Genomic DNA, 11,683 nt, shown 5'->3' on the forward strand with positions numbered 1-11,683 from the left:
GTCTCACAGCCGTTATGTTGGGACTGCTGTTACGAGAATGAGCAGATTTTTGTCATCTTCAGAGATATTGTAATTAGCCATATCATTTCTGAACCCATCTGAATCATATTTGATCTGTTCATAATGAGACTAGCTTAAACACACACACAGACACAGACACACACACACACACACACACACACACACACACACACACACACACACACACACATATGTTGGTATGCTAACCTTATGAGGAGTCTCCATAGACATAATGATTTTAATACTGTACGAACTATAGATTCTATCCCCTACCCCTAAGCCTAACCCTCACAAAAAACGGTATGCATTGTTACATAAAAAAAACAAACAAACATTGTTTGGTATGTTTTTTTTTTTTTTATTTATTTTGTTATGCGATTTGAATTATGGGGACACTAGAAATGTCCTCAAACCACATTTATAGTATAATAACCTTGAAATTACCAGTTTGTAACCTAAAAAAAAGTCCTCCTAAACCACCCAAACCTGCACACACACACACACACACACACACACCACACTCACTCTCTTGGATCTAATGTGAGTGAGAGGCTGCTTTTTACCTATAATTTGGTCTTGAGCACTGGGACTGGATATTTTTAGAGCTTGATGTATTGCATTTTGTATGCAGTAATTTTTGTGTGTGCTGTGTATGAGAGAGACAAAACCTCTCTTAAATTCTTATTGTGATTTAATGCATAACAATGTTTAGATTTTATATACTTGTGAAAGATGGTGTATATATGTACAGGTGCATCTCAATAAATTAGAATGTCGTGGAAAAGTTCATTTATTTCAGTAATTCAACTCAAATTGTGAAACTTGTGTATTAAATAAATTCAGTGCACACAGACTGAAGTAGTTTAAGTCTTTGGTTCTTTTAATTGTGATGATTTTGGCTCACATTTAACAAAAACCCACCAATTCACTATCTCAAAAAATTAGAATATTGTGACATGCCAATCAGCTAATCAACTCAAAACACCTGCAAAGGTTTCCTGAGCCTTCAAAATGGTCTCTCAGTTTGGTTCTCTAGGCTACACAATCATGAGGAAGACTGCTGATCTGACAGATCAATAATTGACACCCTTCACAAGGAGGGTAAGCCACAAACATTCATTGCCAAAGAAGCTGGCTGTTCACAGAGTGCTGTATCCAAGCATGTTAACAGAAAGTTGAGTGGAAGGAAAAAGTGTGGAAGAAAAAGATGCACAACCAACCTGCAGCCTTATGAGGATTGTCAAGCAAAATCGATTCAAGAATTTGGGTGAACTTCACAAGGAATGGACTGAGGCTGGGGTCAAGGCATCAAGAGCCATCACACACAGACGTGTCAAGGAATTTGGCTACAGTTGTCGTATTGCTCTTGTTAAGCCACTCCTGAACCACAGACAACGTCAGAGACGTCTTACCTGGGCTAAGGAGAAGAAGAACTGGACTGTTGCCCAGTGGTCCAAAGTCCTCTTTTCAGATGAGAGCAAGTTTTGTATTTCATTTGGAAACCAAGGTCCTAGAGTCTGGAGGAAGGGTGGAGAAGCTCATAGCCCAAGTTGCTTGAAGTCCAGTGTTAAGTTTCCACAGTCTGTGATGATTTGGGGTGCAATGTCATCTGCTGGTGTTGGTCCATTGTGTTTTTTGAAAACCAAAGTCACTGCACCCGTTTACCAAGAAATTTTGGAGCACTTCATGCTTCCTTCTGCTGACCAGCTTTTTAAAGATGCTGATTTCATTTTCCAGCAGGATTTGGCACCTGCCCACACTGCCAAAAGCACCAAAAGTTGGTTAAATGACCATGGTGTTGGTGTGCTTGACTGGCCAGCAAACTCACCAGACCTGAACCCCATAGAGAATCTATGGGGTATTGTCAAGAGGAAAATGAGAAACAAGAGACCAAAAATGCAGATGAGCTGAAGGCCACTGTCAAAGAAACCTGGGCTTCCATACCACCTCAGCAGTGCCACAAACTGATCACCTCCATGCCACGCCGAATTGAGGCAGTAATTAAAGCAAAAGGAGCCCCTATCAAGTATTGAGTACATATACAGTAAATGAACATACTTTCCAGAAGGCCAACAATTCACTAAAAATGTTTTTTTTATTGGTCTTATGATGTATTCTAATTTTTTGAGATAGTGAATTGGTGGGTTTTTGTTAAATGTGAGCCAAAATCATCACAATTAAAAGAACCAAAGACTTAAACTACTTCAGTCTGTGTGCATTGAATTTATTTAATACACGAGTTTCACAATTTGAGTTGAATTACTGAAATAAATGAACTTTTCCACGACATTCTAATTTATTGAGATGCACCTGTATATGTGTGTGTGTTTAGCACTACAAGGATTGTACCTAGTAGCATACCGCAAATCTTTGGGCCCCCCGTGAAACATGAGATGGAGTCCCATCCATGAGCAGTTTGTAGCTAGCAGGGGTGAAATAGTGGTGCTGATAGAAAGCATTATTTTGGGTGATCTAGCTCAATCGTTCCCTTTATTTCACCTGTTTCTGCTCTGTGATGTTTTGTGTTCGACTTTTGGATTCCTGTCATTTGAAAAGTTTAAATCTGGCCGTCTACAAACTGTTCTACAAACTGCTGGCTGTGCACGAAAAACCAACATTCAACTTTCCAGTTTCCGTCTTATTGTGATTCCAGTGTAAAATAAAATGTTTAGGCAAATCTAACAGACTGATCACACAGCATTTGGCAACAGTAGGTTGAAAGTTTTGTAGCTGAAATCGGTGTATAGATACAGAATTTCAAATCACTGCCCCCAGTGGCTGAAACTGGAAGTGTTGTTGGACAAATTAGCATATGTGAGCTCTAGTTTCAGGGTGAAATGTCCACAGAGTGGCACCAAAAGCGAGTTGTATGTTTAGGTGTAAATTATGTTATTCAGTTAACAGGAATGCAAATTGTATTAACTCTCCTCCCTAATACAAACACCTACCCTAAACCTAACCGTCAGTGGAGTAAAAATGTAGGCCTAATTTCAGAGTGAAAATGCAGCCTCTGAATATGGATTATTTCCTGGTTTCCACGGGACCAGAACCTGTGTGTCAGAAGGTACTTGGGTTGATTTTAGGGTACATGAACTCTTTCTGAAGTAACATGTTGATTTCATGTGTGATGATCATGTTGCATCTAACCAGAATTTAAAGACCCTCCACGTAGGGTCTGTGATTGTACTAATGTGTCAGTGTGCTGACATTAATCAATGTGACCAGGATCAGTAATTCTGATTAATTTACCTGTAGTCCTGTCTGATGGTCTATGGCAGCAGAGATAAGGGGGCGCAGCAGTTCACCTCTGTCCATGTTGGCCCGCAGCTCCACTCTCTCCTATTCTCAAATGTCAAGATGTTCTTTGCAGACCAGATGAGCTCACAAAACTGTGTGTACCCCCACTCCACTCCCTGTGTACCTGGTGAAGTTAACCAGCTGTGGTCAGTGCTGCTAACTCTATTCCCGGTCCACTCTGTCTCTGATTGGGACAGATGGCCATGCTGGAGAACCAGAGAGACTGTACTGCATCTCCATTTTTTCTTATTAATCTGAGCCCACATTAATGCTCTGATAAAAACACAGAGCAGTCATGCTGCTCATTTATTCAGAAAGAGATCCTAAATTCAAAGACATGGTAAGTTTCAGGTGCACCAAATCCTGTGGATTTCCATGTGTGAAGATGAATTTGTAACAAGGGTTAGTTTTAAAAAGTGGTGAGGATTTACACGTTTCCAAAGTCTAAACTGGAATGTCAACAATTTATTAACATTAACATTACGATTATGTTAACATTATATTACATTACGATTAGATGCACTTTATTAGGAACACCTGTACAGCTATTTATTCATGCGATTATCTAATCATAAAATCACGCAGATACAGGTCAGGAACTTCAGTTAATGTTCACATCAACCATCAGATTGGGGAAAAAATTTGATCTCAGTTATTTCGACCGTGGCATGATTGTTGGTGCAAGATGGGCTAGTTTGAGTATTTCTGTAACTGCTGATCTCCTGGGATTTTTACACATAACAGCCTCTAGAGTTTACTCAGAATTGTGCCAAAAACAAAAAACAACCAGTGAGCGGCAGTTCTGCGGATGGAAACACCTTGTTGATGAGAGAGGTCAACAGGGAATGGCCAGACTGGTTCGAGCTGACAGAAAGGCTACAGTCACTCAGATAACCACTCTGTACAATTGTAGTGAGCAGAATAGCATCTCAGAATGAACAACATGTCGATCCTTGAGGCGGATGGGCTACACAACAGCAGAAGACCACATGGGGCACTTTATTAGGACTATAGTGTTCCTATTAAAGTGCTCAGTGAGTGCATATAAAATCAAATTCTCTTTAAAAAGTTGTGGGTGCAATCATACTTTTTGATCAATTCAAATGAACTGTGACATATTTTATTTGACAATGTCATTGTTAAATCTGGCACTGTCATATACAGGGTAATGACTTTTGGTCTAGCCTCCTGAGACCTGAGCGTGACTGCGTGACTGATATATATATATATATATATATATATATATATATATATATATATATATATATATATATACTGTGTATATATTTAGACCAAATAGTTTTCCTAAAAATTGATGTCCACATGTGTGGACATGTGTGGACAGTGAGACTAAGTTGTGAAATTTTAAATAATACCAAGCTATAGAAAGTCAGATTTTTTTTAAATCAAATTGTTTATGTTTCCAGGAGTGTTGGTTATTCATGCTTTTGAGATGTTAAAGACATATCTCATACTAAATTTTCAACCTTGCTAAATATATATAAACAAGGACAGATGCATGATTTGGGGGGACAAATCACCCCTTCACAGCATTAGGGGGACGTGTGCTCCCCCGTCTCCCTCAGTTCTATGCCAGTGTGTCCACACATGTGGATGCAGGGTCTTAGGAGGCTAGAGATTTTTGCTTGTAGTGCAAGGGGTCCTGGGTTCAAGTCTCACATAATATAAAGTTTTAATAAAACATTTTTTTTTTTTAAAATTGCAGCTGTATTTCAGTGGATTTATATAAGAAACAGGGACCAACTCCAACATCCCTTCTCATTGTAGCACACACTAACAAAATGAAAACTCCTGCTCGACAGTTCTTCTGTATTAAATATACCTCTGCCTCAAGCTATTTTGTCCCATATTCAACATAAGATAGGCTTTCTTAATGTGGTAGGAATAAAATCAGCCATGGCAAAAAGTGGTGGGGACATGTCCTCACCAGAAATGACGCCTGTGGTAACAAACCCCCTCAAACCAAGGGTAGAAACCTTCAAATGGTGCCTCTATGCGTTACATACATTGCATTTATGGTTGTTACACCTATGCATGTGTGTTTAGAGGTCACACTGGCTCTATCAAGCTGTGATTTTAAGCTTGAGGTGTCAGTGTGACGAGAAAGTGTGTATGTGTGTGTATTAGAGATAGAGAGATAGACTACACGAGCACTGCCTCCATGCCTGTCACTTTATATTGAGCAGAAAACACATCTGACGTTAAATGAATATTAAGGCCAACAGCTTCTTTTACTTGGGTTCACTTGCAGGGGGTCTTTTGTAGAGGGACTACAGCTATGTGTCACTTGCTATGTGTGATTATGTGTGTGTCCAACTAATGGAAAACTTTTCAATAAACATTCTAAATAATGTCTTAAAGAAAATGCAAAAATGGAGATTTGCTATCCCCTATTCTACAGGGGATAGCAAATATAATTTGCTTAGAATAAAGACAATAGAAATCATGGAAACTCCCCACCAAAAGAAATGTGTGTTTGTGTGTGTCATTTAGATTGACAGCTCTTGTCGACGTCTCCATCTCCTTCCTGAAGGGGTGTGTCCTGCTGTCAGAGCCTTGAATGATAGGTCACGGTCTGCCGTGTACTTTGGTCCGGTCATAAAAATGACCCTGTTCATCTCTTTCGCCTTTCCCTTAACCCCCTCTTCCATCTTTCCATTCTCCACATCTCTTTCATAAGTGTTTCTATTGTGTTGCATATGTTTTTAGGCTCAAATGCATGAAGAGTGCCTTTATTGCCCTCCTTGTGGCCTGTACTCACATCCAAACCCATCATCAAACACTTGACTGCCAGCTTCTATAAATAATATCTACCCACACGCACACAGTGGTATGAAGAGACCTATTGTCCGCAGGCTGCTTTTGTGAATGTGGAATTATCAGAAGGGATCCTCTAAACCATCTTGCAGAGACTGACAGCTTCATAGAGCGGGAGAGAGGGGTGGGGGTGAGATCTGAAGTGGAGACTCCTGAAGCAGTTTAAGAGCTGCTGGCTGCAGTAAGACGGACATTGCTGGGTAACTTCCTGCTTCTCGGAAGGGTCCTGTGTCTGTGTTTACTTCTGCTCTTACAAAGCTCCCACTTCCCACTGATACTGCAGCATTTCTCTTGCAATCATCTGATTAAAGAGGATCTATGTATACACAAAAAAATAATTATTTTTAAAAGAATTTTATTAAATTGAGGAAAACTTTTCTGTGTGAAGTCTTTTCAAAAAAAGTTAATTTTTTAATTACAAATTTGTTCTAGTTTTGTAGTACAAACTTCAGTTATTTCTAATAGATGCAATGAAAATGAGAAGGACGGAGCAGGATTCAAACTCAGATCACTTGCACACATGCACCACCATGTAAAACAGGATATAAGATCATGTGTGCTACCTGTGCACCTGTGATAAAGCCACTACATTAACACATTATAAAAAATATTTTTTATAAATTCTTTCAACTTTTGGATTTTTACCAAACATTAGCTATTGATGATTTATTTATTTATTTATTTATTTATTTTTGCTGGCATACAACAAGAAATGAAGAAGGAAAAAAAAAAAAAAATTTAATCTAGTAAAGTGCTACCAAAAAAAAAAAAAGAAAAAAAAAAAAAGAGTTTAAATTGATAGTGTCCAGATCACACACTGGACGCATTTAGCGGATGACAAGGCGTGTCAGCGGCACCCAGCTACAACTTCGGAGGCTCCTCTAACATAGTTTTCCATTAAATCCGGCCCAAATCTTTATCAAGTAACATAGATTACTACATATCAAGTGACATTAGCTATGACTAGAAGATATATTATGTATAAGTATCTTTCAAATAACCTACACAATGTATTTTCATTAACAAGTAGTATTTTTATTTATTTATTTATTTTTTATTTTTTGAGAGCTTGCCTGTGCCTTGTCCTACCTGTGATGCGGCGTGTCACTTCTCGTCTGGTGTGCGACTGGCTTAAGGGGTGGAGACAAACCACTCATATATGAGTACGAGAAATCGCTACACAAAATATGGTGGCTGTAATCCCACCTTACAGTTAAAAGAGCCAACCACCATTTGATAGAGGTATCATAACGCCCAAAAGAGCGTAACAGTCTGGTTCCAGAAGTAAAAACCCCATTAATTTTTTCCATAGACTAACTGATTTTCAAGGATAACTTATAATAAACCTTTAAAGACAGACCTACCGTGAGCTCCGAGGTTGTTCATCGATGGTATATGCTTCTGTTGAAGCCATAAGTCTGCTTTATTTTAACTTCATTGTTTAAAAATCGTGTTGAATAGCGGGATTCCTTGTAAACAACTACATTTCCCATGGTACAGCAGAGAAAGCTTCACCAATCAGAAAACCGCCGTAGCCCAGGAGCGACCGCCCACTCCCATGATGCACTCTGATTGACGCAACCAAGTCTGTTTCCCTTAACTTTTAAACTACTTATATATTTGTTCATATTGGAATATTTTGCAATAAATGTTACATATATTGTTTCTAAACTTATAAACAACAAACCTTAGTTTTATACTGTATATACCCATTGTTTTGTTTTTTATCAATTACATCATTTGCAATGCTTCATAGGATTGTAGTTTGTGCCCTTGTGAAAGACGGTAAGTACACAGTTTTGTACCTTTGTCTTTTTGTTTGATTTTCAAATACTTTTCTGCCTCAAAACAAAGTTTGTAACGTTGTGATTTACCTCAGGGCTGGTTGGTTTTTATGGAAGATTTTATGAGAAGCCTATGCAAAACATGACTGGAAAAATACTTTCGTAGCCCAGATGGCTGAAAAGGTGGGCGGGTACTGTTGCACTCTATGTGGAGGCTATGGTAATGGCAGTCCCACTTAACAGTTAAAAGAGCCAATAACCTTTTTTGATAGTGGCATCACAAATCTCAATATAGAGGCCATAGAAATCGAAGTCTCGCCTTACAGTAAACAGAGCCAATCACCTTTTTTGATAAAGGCATTATAATGCTCTATATAGAGGCCATATAGAACGTGAATGCTCATTAGCTGGACAAGCCTTGAAAATACAGTAATTTGAACTAATGAAGCATGATTTATGAATTGTCGATTTTATGCCTGATCTGAAATATAATCTTGACCAACAGTCTACAGAGTATACAGAGCTGTAATTGCATGATGGAAACAGGTGTTACAATTATGTCGTTACGACAATGAGTGAACCTTAAAGGGAGTTTGCCTTAAAGGAACTTTGGCGTCTCTCAGAAAAAAATAATGCACAATCAGTCCCACCCCTGTAACTAACTGTATCTTTAATGTCTATAGAATTTGACAGATTTGAATTTCTCTTCTGTTTGACATGCACCCCTCATTTTCGTGACTGACAACTCCCAGTCCAGAGCAGGTGTCTAAATCCAAAATGGAAATGTTTTCTATAGCACTCACTCAAGAGAGAAGTCCTTGTCATTTTAATGAGTGCTGTGTTTTGGGTCGAGTGTGGTGTGGATGGGCTGAGTGATTTATTTGTCACTCAAATAATTTATGGCCTGGTGTGTGGGGGGACTCCAGAGGGTCTTCATTCTCCACTTTGCTGTGGAGGCCCCACAAAATGCCAGGAAATACCACTCCATGCTGTCACTGATACATCACGGCATAGCTCTGTGGCCCACTCACATGTATGCCACGTTAGATGCAATTAGTAGCAACAGTCAGAAATGTAACTGTGTTGATCCATGGGCTATGGGAACCAGTGTGTGTGTGTGTGTGTGTGTGTGTGTGTGTGTGTGTGTGTGTGTGTGTGTGTGTATTTAGAACAGCGACAGCTAATACCGGTCAGCTGTCTCATTAGTTTTATCATTAGGCTAACAGCTGAGTACAGAGGCCTGGATCCCATCTCTTTCTCTCTTGTTTCTTTTCTATTTGTCTCTCTCCCCATGTTTCTCATGGGAAATACTTGGAGCAGAGCCCCATTTCCATCTACCTCCTACCATATTCCGATATACCTTATATGAAATGTAAACAAACTCCAAACTTCAACATTTTCATCATGTTCTACTGTTTAAAACTCATCTCACATCTATTGTGCCCTTTACATATACTCCACATACTTTAATGTTGATATGTTGCTATGCCCTGTGATTTTGACATGGTAATTTCCAGCTGTTCTTAGGCTTGTCTAATTGTTGGCATGATAGTGTCATAGTGATATGGGAAGGGATGCTTTGGTCATATGTGCAAAGCTCATCGCTGGATGTGATTGTGTTTCTGTGGAGCTTTTGATTAAAGCTGAAATGTGCCATTTTATTCAGTGTTAAAATATTTCTCCTATCCCAGCTTAGCATGCTTAGTAAGCCATTTTTAGCTTTTACTTCCCAGAAAGTGCTTTCAAAACATTGCTCAATTCTGCCAAGCAAGGTCTCAAAATAATCTCCAGACTGAGTCTCACAGATTGAATACATAAGCATTTTGACTTTTGCCTTTGTCTAAAAGTTACGGCCTTGCAAAATTAATGTGGTCAATGTAAAACCGGATATGAGGCTATATCTCGGCAATGGTTTGATGTATCGAAACAATTGAATGAATAAGAATTTTTATTTTTTGCCTTTGTTGAAAAGTTACGTAAAATCATAGTTAAAGAGGTGGCTGTGAAACCGGATTTGAGGCTGTATCTCAGGAACACTTTATCCTATCAAAAAAAACTTGGTATGTTTCATCAGCACCATGATCTGAGGGCACATGCAGAGTTTATGACAGCGCCACCTATGGGTCACCTATGAAAAATTGCTATTTTTGCCCTTAACTTTTGAACCATATGTCCAAAAATCATGAGGTTGGTCTATGGATTCTATGTGTCACGAGGATTTTATCGATACAGTTTTGTCCCATATAATAATAATAATTCTTTACATTTATATAGCACTTTTCTAGGCACTCAAAACGCTTTACATAGTGTAGGGGGACTCTCCTCAACCACCACCAGTGTGCAGCATCCACCTGAATGATGCGACAGCAGCCATAGTGCACCAGAATGCCCACCACACACTAGCTATTTGTGGAGAGGAGAGAAGAGTAGAGTGATGTAGCCAATTCAGGGATGGGGATTATTAGGAAGCCATGATATATAAGGGCCAATGGGGGGAATTCGGCTAGGACACATGGGTACACCCCTACTCTTTACGAGAATTGCCATGTGATTTTTAATGACCACAGAGAGTCAGGACCTCAGTTTAACATTTCATCTGAAGACAGTGCTTTTTTTTGTTTTACAGTATAGTATCCCCATCACTATACTGGGGCATTAGGACCCACACAAACCACAGGGTGAGCACCCCCTACTGGCCTCCCTAATACCACTTCCAGCAGCAACCTTAGTTTTTCCCCAGGAGGTCTCCCATCTAGGTACTGGCCAAGCTCAAACCTGTTTAGCTTTAGTGGGCAACCAGGCAAGAGCTGCAGGGTGATTTGGCTGCTGACATATCGACTATACTGTCCCTCCACCATATTTAAATGTATTAAAATCTATTAAATTAATCTTTTTCGGATTTCAAAGAAAATTGGTATGCATCATCGACATCATGTCCTGATGATACTTGAGCAGTTTGGAGACATTGCCACCTATAGTTCAAAAGAAAACCTATACTTGAATTCTGACTCTATATGCAAATACTTTTTCATAACACTGTATATGGGAGTGATATCTTTTGAAAGAATTGAGAAATTTGGAGACAGCATTACCTGTAGTTCAAAAGAACATGATCTGTTTAACATGGTTTTCATGCTGCATGCTGTGATAACTTAGCATGCTAATCAGTTAACATGCTAACTATTGGGTTTTCTGTCTTATAAAGCAATTTGATCACAATGGTAACCGTAGGGCAACACTAGCTTTGCATGCTAATCAGTTAGCATACTGTAACCCTGGTATAAGTAAGTTCACACTAGGTTGAATAAATATATATACGGAAGTCTGAAAACCCCAATTCAACAATTCACCTTAGGAAGAGTTGGAATCAGAAAAAACAAGTACTTATATACAGAAAGATAACTTGTATTATTTGAACAACAAATAATATAACAATACAATAACCAAGTGTGTGTGTGCGGTATCAGTGTGTCACTTGATGAATTAAGGATCACCAGTCTGTCCATTCAGTTCACGTTGCTGAGCTCAGATTAGTTGTTCCAATTCACAGGGAGTAAAATTCCTTTTGGTTCAACATCAAGCAAATGTTCTAGCAGGGAAAATCCATAGATCGTAATTGTACAGTCCTACCGAAATGTTGGATGCAAGGGCACTCTGCAAAAATCAATTGAAGATCACCAAATTCAAACCGGGTGGCTCGCCATCTTCTATCCAGAAGAGAGAATTCAAGGGAAAACCAAAAA

The sequence above is a fragment of the Myxocyprinus asiaticus genome, chromosome 21 (genome assembly GCF_019703515.2).
Source record: "Myxocyprinus asiaticus isolate MX2 ecotype Aquarium Trade chromosome 21, UBuf_Myxa_2, whole genome shotgun sequence".
Taxonomy (NCBI): domain Eukaryota; kingdom Metazoa; phylum Chordata; class Actinopteri; order Cypriniformes; family Catostomidae; genus Myxocyprinus; species Myxocyprinus asiaticus.